The sequence below is a fragment of the Arachis hypogaea genome, chromosome 20 (assembly GCF_003086295.3).
Source record: "Arachis hypogaea cultivar Tifrunner chromosome 20, arahy.Tifrunner.gnm2.J5K5, whole genome shotgun sequence".
Taxonomy (NCBI): domain Eukaryota; kingdom Viridiplantae; phylum Streptophyta; class Magnoliopsida; order Fabales; family Fabaceae; genus Arachis; species Arachis hypogaea.
The window spans coordinates 63,756,292-63,771,461 of NC_092055.1; the positions used below are offsets into that span (position 1 = coordinate 63,756,292).

Consider the following 15,170-nt stretch of genomic DNA (forward strand, 5'->3'; position numbering starts at 1 on the left):
GCTTGAAGCAAGCTATGGTCATCTTGTAAATCTCAGTCAGGCAGATTCAAATGGTTATGAGGTTTTGATAATTAAAATATAAATAAAATAGAAAATAAGATAGAAATACTTATGTAATTCATTGGTGAGAATTTAAGATAAGTGTATGGAGATGCTTTGCTCCTTCTAAATCTCTGCTTTCCTTCTGCCTTCATTCAATGATTCATACTCCTTTACATGGCAAGCTGTATGTTGGGGGATCACCGTTGTCAATGGCTACCGTCCGTCCTCTCAGTGAAAACGATCCAAATGCGCTGTCACCGCACGGCTAATCATCTGTTGGTTCTCACTCATGTTGGAACAGGATCCATTGATCCTTTTGCGTCTGTCACTACGCCCAACACTTGCGAGTTTGAAGCTCGTCACAGTCATCCCATCCCAGATCCTACTCGGAATACCACATACAATGTTTAGACTTTCTCGATCTCAAGAATGCTGCCAATTGATTCTAGCTTCTACCACGAAGACTCTGATCGTGAACCAAGAAGCTAAGAGATATGCATTCAAGCTTGTTTTCATGTAGAACGGAAGTGGTTATTAGGCACGCGTTCATAGGTGAGAATGGTGATGAGTGTCACATAATCATCACATTCATCATCTTCTTGGGTGTGAATGAATATCTTAGAATAAGAATAAGCTTGAGTTGAATAGAAAAATAATAGTAGTTTGCATTAATTCATGAGGAATAGCAGAGCTCCACACCTTAATCTATGGGGTGTAGAAACTCCACCGTAGAAAATACATAAGTGAAAAAGGTCTAGGCATGGCCGAATGGCCAGCCCCCAAATGTGTACAATGATAAAAGTCTCAGGACTTAAAATGAAAACTGGATACAAAATAAATCTCTAAAAGTAGTTTTTATACTAAACTAGTAACTAGGGTTTACAGAAAATGAGTAACTAAGTGCAGATAGTGCAGAAATCCACTTCCGGGGCCCACTTAGTGTGTGCTTGGGCTGAGCATTGAAGCTTTCACATGTAGAGACTTTTATTGGAGTTAAACACTAGCTTTGATGCCAGTTTGGGCGTTTAACTCCAGCTTTTATGCCAGTTCTAGCGTTTAACGCCAGAATAGGGTAGAAAGTGGGCATTCAAACGCCAGTTTGCGTTATCAAAACTTGGGCAAAGTATGGACTATTATATATTTCTGGAAATCCTAGAATGTCTACTTTCCAACGCAATTGAGAGTGCACCAAATGGGTTTCTGTAGCTCCAGAAAATCCATTTCGAGTACAGGGAGGTCAGAATCCAACAGCATCTGCAGTCCTTTTTCAGCTTCTGAATCAGATTTTTGCTCAGGTCCCTCAATTTTAGCCAGAAAGTACCTAAAATCACAGAAAAATACACAAACTCATAGTAAAGTCCAGAAATATGATTTTTGCTTGAAAAGTAATAAAAATATACTAAAAAGTAGCTAGATCCTACTAAAAACTACCTAAAAACAATGCCAAAAAGCGTATAAATTATCCGCTCATCATTCAGCTAAGTCGCGGATCAGTTGCCATGCATCATCTGCGGTCTTGTACTTTTTTAGAGAACCATTACTAGCACCATCTAGTGTAGTTTTATCCCAAGGCTTCATGCCTTGAGTGAAATAGCTGATTAACACTAGCGTGTCAATCATATGATGGGGGCATGCGTCCAGAAGGTTCTTAAAATGCTCCCAGTACTCATAGAGAGTTTTTGATTCTCCTTGAACGATGCATGGGATCTCTTTTCTTAGTCTGTTTGTAACTTTAGTTTGGAAAGTACTTTTCCAGAAATTCTCTCCTGAGCGTATCCCAGTTAGTAACAGTCACTTCAGGTTGGGAATAGTATCACTCTCTTGCCTTTCCCTCAAGAGAAAATGGGAAGGAAGTTAACAGAATATAAGTTTCATTCACACCATGATACCTAACAGTAGAACAGGCTGTCTAGAAATCCCTTAGGTGCTTAATAGGCTCTTAAGCAGGTAAGCCATGAAACTTGGGCATCAAGTTGATTAATGCAGTCTTCAGCTCAAAATCTATAGCCAGAGTTGGATGATGCACTTGATACGGCTGCAGTGTAAAATCTGGGGCTCCAGCTTCCTGGAGAGTAATCCTCCTAGGTGCTGCCATGTTATCTGCACGTGAATCAACTGAATCAGTAGAAAAGAAGCTTGTTTCGCTCTCAAATGGCGGTTCAGATTCGCCCTCAGATGAGACTGGTGAATCGATAACAATCACTTCACCACCCTCAGAGGCTAACCTGCGTCGAGCTCGCCTAATACATGAAATAGTTCTTTCAATTTCAGGATCAAATGCGGCTAAGATCGGATCAGACAGTGAACGCGTCATTCAATGAAAGAAACATATAGCTCATGGTAATAAAATAAAATTAAAATATGCAAATAAAATAAAAATATGTACACTAATTAATAATTTATCACACAATTGCAACTCCCCGGCAACGGCGACAAAAACTGCTGCGTGGCAGAAGTTAGGCCAATTAAGAGATTATAATATAATAGAACAGTGTTGCGACTATAGCTCTTAACCAGCTAAAATCTGCCTCACCAATTTAAAAGAGTGTCAAAAAAATTTAGAATAAAAAAATACTGGGAGTATGAGTCCCAGGTCGTCTCCCAACGAGTTGCAAGGAAGGGTGCTATTTTATTAATTAGGAATTTTTTCGAGAGTTTTGAGAGTTGAATAATGAGCAATTAAATAATTGTAAATTAAAGCAATAAAAACTAAGAATGATTATTAATATTCTAAATAAAAAGGCTTTGACTGGGGGAATGATTAATTGGAAATTCTATCCTTGTTGGGATCTCTTAAGTGTAGTATTAAAAAGGTTGTTGTTTTCACTTAGTTAACCCTTACTAAATAAAGGAAAGTCAAGTGATTGAGCTAACTCTTATTCGCAAATGCTAGTCCTCTCCTGTGGGAAGGTCTAGCGTTAGTAAATACAGAAGTAGCCAACAGCTTCCAGTTTAATCAACACATAAGCCTTCCAACTCAAGTGTCTCCTTTTAATCAACCCCCATGTCAAGTATGGAATCTACTCCATTGACATGAATATAATGCTCATAAAAATATAAGAAGAAGACATGATGAATTTAAATAAAATAGGGATTCAAAATTGATTAAAAATAAAAGTAATTCTTTGCATTAACAATTCATGAAAATAATCCACTTACTACTTTAAAAAAGAATTAAGAGTATGGAATAAATAAAAGAGTAAGTAAGGAAACAAACTAGAATAGTATCTTCAACGGAGGTAATGACTCTTCAATATCCAAAAGCAAAAGCAATAAACTGGGAATGTAAAGAGAACCTAGAGGAAGAGTAATTCACTTTAGATTCGGATCTAAAAAAACATAAAACTATCCTAATGAGAATATGTGTAGTCTTCTCTGTTTGAGTCTCTGCATGTTCCCTGGCTTTATTCTATGTTTCTGGGCCGAAAACCGGGTCAAAACGCGGCCCAAAATCACGCCCAGTGTTTTCTGTTAAGTTTGCAGATCGCGCAGGTCACGCGTACGCGTCATCCACGCATTCGCGTCATTTAGTGATTTTTCTTGTCACGCGAGCGCATCCTCCACGTGTTCGTGTCATTCGTGCAAACTCCAATCCACACGTACGCGTCAGGCATGTGCACGCGTCGCTACAATTTTCCCCATTCCGCGCGCTCGCGTGAGCCATGCGCGCGCGTCGGTCTTCGCTGGTTATCTCCTTATTTTCTTGTATTCCTTCCATTTTTGCAAGCTTTCTCTCCATTCTATAAGCCATTCCTGCCCTATAAAGCCTGAAACACTTAACACACGGATCACGGCATCGAATGGTATAGAGGAGAATCAAAATATACTAATTAAAGATCTTTAAAAAGTAAGTTTTCAATCATAAAACAATACTAGGAAGGGATTATAAAATCATGCAAATCATATGAATAAGTAGGTAAAGGTAAAAGCTTGATGAAACCACTCAATTAAACACAAGATAAACCATAAAATAGTGGTTTATCATTCATCATGTTTTTTAAGTCAATATAATCACATCCCAAGGTATTTGCTCCTTGTTAATGCTTTGCATTTGTTTGAGTTGACTTGACTTGATTCTTATCAAGACTCGCCACTTTTTGTAGCAAGCACCTTCCCATGTGATTAGTTGATTATTCTTAAGGATGAATAGGTAGTTCTCTTCATCATTGTGTTGGTTATTGTTTCTGTGCTATTTTATATCAATTTTATTCTTTCACTTGCACAACCGCAATATCCAATAATCCTACATTCAATTCACTCTTATTGTAGTTGCCTAAATTTGCTTGTCCTTAATTGATGCTCTTCTAGTGCTTGCATCTTAGGCCATTTAATTGAGGGACTCATTCTTACTTTTTAATTGTGTGGATGCCACTTAACTGGCCGTTGTGTGTATTCCACACCACTATGCAAACTTCCTCAATTAGATGCTTAATAGCTCCCTCCTTTACCTTTTTGTGCTACTTGCCTATGACTTCTAATTATACTTTATTCATTCTTTTCAAGGATGAGACATAAAGCAAGGAGCCGGGAGAGGAGAAGGACACCGAGGATGGAGATGCCAAGCCCGCATTGAACTTGGCGAATTCCACACAACCCAAGCTCCCGCATCCACCAACCGACGGTGGAGCTCTTGAGAGACAGTCCACCCAGATCGTGTTCGTGCACGGAGGACCGTGCAACGCTTAAGTGTGGGGGGAGGATTCGTCATTTTCGGGGTGTAAATTTCTTTTCCGAACACTTTGCACTTTCATTTTTGTTTTCTTTTATTATGTTCTTGTAGATATTTGGAGTGTTTATGATTGTTGCATTGCACTTTCTTCTAGTATATGCATATACATCTTAGTTCACCCATAGTTATCGCATTATACATTTTTGCATGATATATATTTTATAGATAGAAATTGTGATTGGATGATGTGAATAGCATATGCCTAGTTATCTTGATCCTAATTGTTCATGTTAATTTTTTCTTGTTGAAAATTAGGAAAAGAACTAGGAAATTTTGAAAAATTTGCATCCATCACAACATACATACATATAGGAAATAATTTTGGTGAAAAACAACAAGAATTCCCGAGAATTTTGCTTCAAGGGCATTCTATTGAATTGATTGAGAAAACTGTTTTTAAACTTGCTTGAATGATTCCCTTATGGAACATAGAAGAGTAAAGAACAAATACCTTGTGAGTTTTTGAGCTATAATGAGTGGTTACATCTTTTAACCACTAATTTTGTTCATTGTGTGATATATCTCTTCTATGATTGTAATCTTGGTTTTGCTTGATTCTTTATTTCCAATTATTGATATTTTGAACTGCATTGAGCATGATTGAGGCCATCTTTGAATTAAGCTTACTCGCCCATATAGCCTTACTCTTGCATCTACCCTTGTTAACCCCTTTTGAGCTTTATTTACCCCATTGTTCTTGATATTAGCACATCACAACCTTAAGTAGAAAACCATGATTTACCTTAGATTGTATCCTTGATTAGCTTAGGTTGACGAGTGTGTTTCATTTAAGTGTGGGGAAATTTTTGGAAACATTGGTAGTGAATGAAATTGTTTGATTTTGGGTATTCATGAAAAATTTTGGAAAATGGGTGCATTCATGTATGAGCTATTGAACCATATGCATTGTCATTAAAAAAAACAACATAAAAAGGGGACAAAAGTTACCCCAAAGAGAAAAGAAATGAATAAGGAATGCATATGTGATGAAAGTGAAAGAGCATACATGAATGTGTGAAAGAAAGTAAGAATGGGAAGTTAGGTTGCATATATTAGTGATTGGAGTGATATAGGTTGAGTGTGATACTTAAACTAATCAAGGATCCAATTCTTTAGTCCACTTAACAATATCTGTCCCACCTTGACCCTAACCCCATTACAACCACATCAAGTCCTCATGATAATTACATTCATGCATCACATGCTTGTTAATTGTTAGATGAAAAGCAAATACTCGAAAGCATGATTAGAAGAGACCTGAGTTAAACCCTTAGACACTGAGTGATTAGAGTGTATACACACCTAGTGAGGGTTTAATTACTCAACTCTATGTTTCCATGCTTCTTATCATGCATTCTTCCAAGTTGCTTCACTTTGATGAGCTGAACCAATTCTTTAGATTTTGGATGCATTGGATTATCTCCTTGCTTAGCCCTATTTGTCGATACTTGCTTGGGAACTTGATTGTTTGTTTTCACCAATTTCATATAGATACTATAGATAGATATATAGATATATATAGTATATACGTACTTGCATGCATATAGAAAGTTGCATTTAATAAGTTGATTACCCCTCTTGATTGTTTTCCTTGTTGGTTTAGTATGAGGACATGCTATTGTTTAAGTGTGGGGGAATTGATGAGTCTATATTTGATGGTATATTTTGACTCAATCTAGATGGATTCTAGCACATGAACTCACACTTAAGCACCAAAATAGCATACTTTTGTGTTTTGTCCCTAATTTGATCCTAAATGTATAAACATGCAATTTTGTGCTTTAATAGAGCAATTTAATCCCACTTTTATGTCATTCGATGCCGTGATATGGTTTGTGAGTGATTTCAGGCCTTGGAGGCAAGAATAGATGGGCAAAAGTGGAAGAAAGCATGCACAAGGGAGAAAGCATGAAGAAAACAAGAAAAAGCACACACAGCGAAGTGTGCATGCACACAGCCCTGCGTGCGCGTGCACAAGCAAGAAATTCCATGTGTGCATACGCACGCATCTGTGCGTACGCACAGGTCAATTTTCAGCCGAGTGTGCTTTTGTTAATGAAATGCGTGTTGTGCATTTTCTGAGGGCTTTTGGCCCAAATTTTGAAGGCTTGGAGCTGAATTTGGAGTGCTATATAAGGGGGAATCAACACATAACAAAGGGAGCTCACTTAGATAGTTTTAGAGAGTAATTAGGAGTAGGAGTAAGAGTAGTGTAGCATTGCTCTCTTAGGGTTTAATTTCCATCTTAATGTAGCATTTTATAGCAAGCTTAATTTTGGATTTTGATCATCTTTAATTGTAAGTACTCTTTAATTCCTCTTTAATTACATTGTCTTTATTTTCATTTCCTTTGGTTCAAGCACTTTGTTTATAATTGCAATTTTGAGTTCTTGAAGTTTTGATTAATGAATTTAATGTTTCATGCTTTCTTTATGTTTGTTTGGATGTTTATTGTTGGTATTGTTGATAGTTGGTTATTGTTTGTTATTTTTCCTTGCAATTTTCCATGTCTTACTTTTATGCACACAAGGTGTTTGTGAAAATGCCACCTTAGATTTTGAGTAGATTTTCCCACCTTGGCTTGTGGTTTGAGTTCCTAGGATACTAGAGTCATAATGTCCGACATTTAGTGGTAATTCTTGGGTAGTTAGTTGACTCTTGTTTCCATTGACGCTAGCCTTTTATCAACTAGTTTGGTAAGTTAGTTAGGACTTATGGATTAAGGTCAATTATGCTTGCTTGACTTACTCCTCGATGGTTGGGGTTGACTAGGCGAGATTGACTCATCATAATTACCATAGTTGTGGTTATGGTGATGATAGGATTCCTTGGATTCTCATCCCCAAGTCAAGGCTCTTTATTGCATTTATAGCATTTTTACTAGTTTTGATCCTATTTACCTTTGCTTGCATTAATTTCCAATTTTGATCATTGTTTAGTTCTTTTATCGCTTAATTCTTTTAATCTTTCAATTCTTGCTTGAAAACCCCCCTTTTCCCCTCACAACCGAAAGAGAAACACTTTCAATTACATCCTAGGGAGAACGACCCGAGGTTGAGGTACTCTTGATCTCGATTATTATAATTTGAATTTAAACATTTGATTTAGGAAATCAATTGTTGGTCTAGACTATACTTGAAACGAACATATTCTATTTTGAGAAATTCTGGATCGACAATAGTTCTCTTATCAATTTGCAAGAGATGTTCATCTGGGAATCTCTCATTCACTGGTTGTGGAGATTCTTAGTTAGTCCCTTGTGGTAGTCTTGACAGATGGTCTGCAACTTGGTTCTCACTTCCTTTTCTATCCCTCACTTCAATATCAAACTCTTGTAGTAATAGCACCCACCTGATGAGCCTTGGCTTGGCATCCTGTTTAGACATGAGATACTTGAGACCAGCATGGTCAGTATACACTACAACTTTTGAACCAATCAAGTATTGTCTAAATTTATCAAATGCATATACAATTGCCAAGAGTTCTTTTTCTGTGGTGGTGTAATTTTTCTATGCTTCATTTAATACCTTACTTGCATAGTATATAACATGATGCAGCTTATCCTTTTTCTGTCCCAATACAGCACCAATTGCAAAGTCACTTGCATCACACATGAGTTCAAAAGGCAATTCCTAATCTAGGGGTGTGATGATTGGTGCTGTAGTGAGTTTATTTTTCAAAGTTTCAAAGGCATGCTTACAGTTATCATCAAAGACAAAAGGATTGTCAACCACTAACAAGTTGCTTAGTGGTTTAGGTATCTTTCAAAAGTCTTTAATGAATCTCCTATAAAAACCAGCATGCCCCAAGAAACTTCTCACTGCTTTCACATTGACTGGTATAGGAAGCTTTTCTATGATCTCTATCTTAGCTTTATCGACTTCTATACCCTTGCTTGAAACCTTATGCCTAAGAACTATCCCCTCGGGAACCATGAAATGACATTTTTCCCAATTTAAAACCAAATTAGTTTCTTGGCATCTTTTCAAGATAAGAGTTAGATGATGCAAGCAAGTATCAAAGGAATTGCCAAAGACAGAAAAATCATCCATGAAAACCTCTAAAAATTTTTCTACTATGTCAGAAAATATGGAAAGCGTACACCTTTGAAAGGTAGCAGGGGCATTGCACAGCCCAAAGGGCATTCTTCTGTAGGTAAAGACTCCAAATGGACAGGTGAAGGAAGTCTTTTCTTGGTCCTTGGGGTCCACCACTATCTGATTGTATCCAGAGTACCCATCCAAGAAACAATAGTAAGCATGGTCAGCCAATCTTTCTAACATCTAATCAATGAAGGGAAGAGGGAAGTGGTCCTTCCTTGTGGCATCATTGAGCCTTCTATAGTTAATACACATCCTCCACCCTATCACTGTCCTTGTAGGGATGAGTTCATTCTTCTCATTAAAGATGACAGTCATGCCTCCTTTCTTTGGTACCACTTGCACTGGGCTCACCCAAGAGCTGTCAGAAAATGGTTATATGATTCTAGCATTCTATAACTTCATTACCTCCTAAAAGTAATGGGATACATTGGTTAAAGAAGCACTTGAAGCAAAACAATATGAAGACCATGAAGGGGAAGCTCAAGACACTCAAGAGGAAGACTCAAAAGAGACACAAGCACTTGAAAATTCAAGTGAAGTTAAGGAAGAAGGAGCACCAAAGCAAGAGTTGAAGCCTCTGCCTCCAAACCTCAAATGTGCCTTCCTTGGTAATAGAGAGACTTTTCCAGTGATCATTAACTTCACTTTGAGTGCACAAGAAAAAGGAGAGCTACTTGGCGTATTGAGAACCCACAAGGGTGCACTGGGATGGACAATTGATGATCTGAAAGGCATAAGCCCCACCATATGTATGCACAAAATACTTTTGGAGGAGGACTCTAAGCCATTTGTGCAACCTCAAAGGAGACTCAACCCCACAATGAAAGAAGTGGTTCAGAATAAAGTGATGAAGCTATGGGATGCTGGGATCATATATCCTATTTCTGACAGCCTCTGGGTCAATCCAGTCCAAGTTGTACCAAAAAAGGGAGGCATAACTCTCATCTCCAATGAAAAGAATGAGCTTATCCCAACAAGGACAGTAACCGGGTGGAGAATGTGTATTGATTATAGAAGATTGAATAATGCCATAAGGAAGGACCACTTTCCTCTTCTCTTCATTGATCAGATGTTAGAAAGGCTAGCTGGCCATGCTTACTATTACTTTCTGGATGGATATTCGAGCTATAATCAAATAGTGGTGGACCTCAAGGATCAAGAGAAGACTTCCTTCACTTGCCCCTTTAGAGTCTTCGCATATAGAAGAATGCCATTTGAGTTGTGTAATGCTCTAGCAACCTTTCAAAGGTGCATGCTATCCATTTTTCTGACATGCTGGAAAAGTTCATTGAAGTTTTTATGGATGATTTCTCTGTTTTTGGTGATTCTTTTAATACTTGCTTGCATATCTTACCCTAGTCTTGAAAAGATGCCAAGAAACTAATTTGATTTTAAATTGGGAAAAATTCCATTTCATGGTACCTGAGGAGATTGTTCTTGGGCATAAAATTTCAAGTAAGGGTATAAAGGTTAACAAGGCAAAAGTAGATGTCATCGAAAAAATCCCTTTACCAACAAGTGTGAAAGCTGTTAGAAGCTTCTTGGGGCATGCTGGATTTTACAGGAGATTCATCAAATATTTTTCTAAAATAGCTAAACCATTAAGCAATTTGCTAGTGGTTAACAATCCTTTCATCTTTGATGATGAATGCAAACATGCTTTTGAGATTCTGAAAACTAAACTCACTAGAGCACCAATCATCACACCCCCAACTTGGGAATTACCTTTTGAACTCATATGTGATGCAAGTGATTTTGCAATTGGTGCTGTGTTGGGACAAAGGAAGGACAAATTGCATCATGTCATTTACTATGCAAGCAAAGTATTAAATGAAGCACAGAAAAATTGCACCACCACAGAGAAAGAACTATTAGCTGCTGTATATGCTTTTGATAAGTTTAGACCATATTTAATTGGATCAAAGATTATGGTTTACACTGATCATGCTACCCTTAAGTATCTTATGTCAAAGCAGGATGCTAATTAAGCCAAGGCTCATTAGATGGGTACTACTCTTACAAGATTTTGACATTGAGATAAGGGATAGGAAAGGAAGTGAAAATCAAGTTGCTGACCACTTATCAAGGTTACCACAAGGGACTAATAATCAAGAAGCCTCACAACCAGTGAATGAGAAATTTCCAGATGAACATCTCTTGCAAGTTCAACAAGCCCTTTGGTTTGCAGACATTGCAAACTACAAGGCAGGGAGAAGTATCCCACAAGATTACACTAGGCAACAAGTGAAGAAACTACTCAATGAGGCCAAGTTATTTTTGTAGAATGAGCCTTTTCTGTTCAAGAGATGCCCAGATGGAATGATCAGGAGATGTGTACCAGAGGGTAAAATGAGATACATTCTATGGCATTGTCACAACTCAAGCTATGGTGGCTACTTTGATGCTGAAAGGACAGCTGTAAAAGTTCTTTAAAGTGAATTCTATTGGCCCTCCATCTTCAACGATGCTATGGAGTTTATAAGCCAATGTAATGAATGCCAAAGAGCAGGAAGCTTAACAAAGAGAACTGAAATGCCTTAGAAATATATCTTGGAGGTGAAATTGTTTGACATATGGGGAATTGACCTCATGGGTCCCTTTCCTACATCTTACTCATTCAAATACATATTGGTGGCTGTTGAATATATCTCAAAATGGGTGGAAGCTATAGCCACTGATACATGTGATGCCAATGTGGTCGTACAGTTTCCAGAAGGAACATTTTCACCAGGTTTGGAGTACCCAAAGGGCTTATAAGTGATGGTGGAAGTCACTTTTGCAATAAGCATCTGAATACTTTTCTTCATAGATATGGAGTGACCCACAAGGTAGCTATACCTTACCACCCACAAACCAATAGCCAGGTTGAGTTAGAAAATAAAGAGCTGAAGAAGATCTTGGAGAAAACTGTGGGAGCTACAAGAAAAGACTGGGCAAGGAAATTAGATGATGCCCTCTGGGCATACCGAACTTCCCTTAAAACTCCTATTGGGAGGTCTCCTTTCCAGTTAGTCTATGGCAAAGCTTGCCATCTACCTGTGGAGCTTGAATACAAACCCTTCTGGGCCACAAAACTCCTCAATCTGGACGCTCAAGCAGCAGTGGAGAAGAGATTATTGCAGCTCAATGAATTAGAAGAATTCAGACTTGAGGCATATGAGAATGCCAGGATATACAAAGAAAGAGCAAAGAAATGGCATGATAGGAGGATTACACCCAATACATTTAAACCAGGATAGAAAGTATTGCTATTCAATTCAAGATTGAAAATTTTTCCTGGGAAGCTTAGATCCAAGTGGACTGGTCCTTATCTCATCACCAGAGTGTCTCCTCATGGCTATTTAGAGCTACTTGATGAAGCATCCAAGAAGACATTTACAGTGAATGGCCACAGAGTGAAGCACTACCTTAGTGGCTCACGGGACAAGGAGGAAAGTGTGCATATGTTGACTTGAACAAGGAAGTTGCAACGTCAAGCTAATGACGATAAAAAAGTACTTCGTGGGAGGCAACCCATGCATAATATCCTTCAAATTTTGTGCTTTAATAGTTAGTAATAGAGTGTTTCTTCATATTCACTTAAAGAAAATAAATCAATTGTGACAAAGGGTTACTGAGTTTACATGTAGCCTATGATAGACACCAAGTTTGGTGTGAACAAAGGCACTCTAAGATAGCATCATGAGACATTGACATTAATTGAGTTTATCTTAGTGATCTGATTCATTTTGCAGCACATAGTCACAACCTAAGTTTGGTGTCCACATAAGCTACATAGATATTGAATTCTAGTACACAATTTGATTTATTTTTCTCTAAGCATAAGAAAGCAGCAAAAAATTTTTCGTTGATTCCATTGAAATATAGTTAATTCTATTTTCTGCCACCAAATATTGAAAGGCGCTTGAGTTGTGTCTTCATTTTACAGGAAAGTTTAAAGGAAGAAGTGAGGGATAGAAGCCATTAGCTAGGGAATTTCGGACAACACACACACAAAAGAGGAGTCACATGCGCCTTGGGTTTTGTGCCTTGGGAAGATCACCTTGACTAGCATTAATCAGAATATTTGCACTTCCCATGCCATGACCGAACCATCAATGTCATGACTCAACCATCAATGTCACCCCAACTAACCACAACAACCATCAATCATTGTCTTCACTTCACTTCTACATATAAGCCATCCATTTCTTCTACACTCCATCAATCCTCACCATCTGATCTCCACTTAGCCGAACCTACCACCCTCACTAGTCTTGCTTCACAGATTCATTTTCTTGCCTTAAGTCACTAAGCAACATTCACTCCTTTCTTAGTCACATACCTTTGTTTCATTCATCACTAGCTCCCCTGTCTGAACCAAACAGATTTCTTCTTTCTTATTCACTCTTCATCACCCTCATTCCGTGCTCATACATCTCATCTTCTAACCTTTTTCTTCTTAGCCTTGCTCACAGATTTTTTTTTTGTGCTTGAGGAAAAGCACCATTCCAAGTTTCGTGTGGATTCGGCCTTTTCAGTTACACTCGATGGCCTCTTCACCAAATGCTAAGAGAAGAAAAGGCAAGCAACCGGCTGAGCCACCCACTTATGATAAAAAAAAAGATTTAAATCTCAATTCTATGAGATTAAATATCATGGGTGGATAGAAGAAAAAGAAGTCATCCCGGAGATAGGATTCAAATTGGGGAAAGATGAGTGCCCTACAATAAGAGAAGTGATCCAAAAAAGAAGTTGGGAACTCCTTTGTGACCCCTTCACAAAAGTGAGTGCAACTCTTGTATGGAAATTCTACTCAAATGCAGTTAGGGAAAGCAAAAGCAGCCCCCCCATACAAAAGCTATGTAAGGGGAGTAGCAGTGGATTTCAGCCCTACATCAATCATGAGAGTTCTACAGATAAGATCAATACCATTCAAAGAGCCTAGTTACGAATAAAGAATGAAGGGCAAAATCAACTTTGAAGATATAGTGAATGACATATGTCTGATAGGCACAGATTGGGTGAGAGATTCAAAAAGGAATCCGTGCCACTTGAGAAGAAGTGATCTCTCACCTGAAGGCAAGGGTTGGACTGAAATAGTGAAAAGATCAATCTCCCCCACTGGAAACAGTTCGGAAGTCACAATAAAGAGAGCAATTATGATACATTGCATAATAAAGGGAGGAGAAATAAACGTTCCACAGATTATTGCAGATAGTATTCAAGAGACAGCTGAAGACAACAGCAAACGAACTAGACTCGGCCACCCAAGCACTATATTGCGTCTATGCAAGAAATCAAGGGTGCTTTTTGAAGAAGAAGACATGGACTGGGTGAAAGAAGGCAAGCCGATCACCAAGCAAAGGATGGAATTTGTCATTGGCACTCAGAGTCAAAGAAGACCTCAGAAAAGAAAGAGGGGAACACAATTGGAAGAGGGACAAGCTCCGAACACATTTGATCTAAGTCGAATTCAGAGTGCTATTGAGGGAATATCTCAACAATATATGAAGGCTCAATAGCAACAAGAGGAGTTCCAGCTGAGAATGATGGATCAACAAAGAGAATTTCAATCAAGATTACTAGATCAGCAAAGGAAACAGTTCACTCAATTTTAAGAGTCCTTCCAAAAAATGTCTCAACAACAAGTTCAGCATGAGGGATACCTCCAAGACTTGGTGCACTAAAAAAATCTATATCATACAGCCGGAGAGGCCAGGCACGTAGATAGGGTTGAATTTAATATAGATACTCAAGCCAAGCTCAGATACTTAACTGCCAGCATGCCCGTATTGAATCGAGAGCTCAAACCATATCCATATGTCACTGAACTAGGAGAGGCGCAATTGGTAAGAGCAAAAAGAAATAAGGAAAGAATGAAGCAAAGATTGATGAGTGCCGGACTCTCGGAAGAGGAAGATCAGCCTAGAAAACAACAAGAGGAAACAAGGAAGAAAAAAAAACAAGAACCAAAGAATAAAGAGAAGAAAGGGGAGTCAAGCAAAGGGAAATGACACAAAAACTAAAGGTGGTGAAGTTTCTTTCATAACTTTAGTAAATAAGGAAGAAGCATGTCTGAAAAATGATGTGCCTTCTAAATTTTCATGTTTTGCATAATATGCACTTTTATGTTTGGTTGTTTGTTTGTGTATCACCCATTTACTTAGAATGTTTGCTTGTTTCAATTCTTTTAAATTCAATAAAAGGATTGTTATGAACAAAAACAAAGAAAAGTCTAGCCTAGAAGGAATAGATAAGTCTTATGAACATGGTAGTGCACAGATTGTTATTATGATTAGATTGTGGCTTAAGAA

General features: G+C 38.0%; 1 non-coding gene across 1 annotated transcript; it reads left to right on the top strand.

Annotated features, from left to right (window-relative positions):
- Positions 1-1,656: 1,656 nt before the first annotated feature.
- Positions 1,657-1,764, top strand: LOC112788021 (small nucleolar RNA R71). Its single transcript, XR_003195402.1, has one exon. It is a non-coding gene; the product is annotated as a small nucleolar RNA R71 (small nucleolar RNA).
- Positions 1,765-15,170: the final 13,406 nt, after the last annotated feature.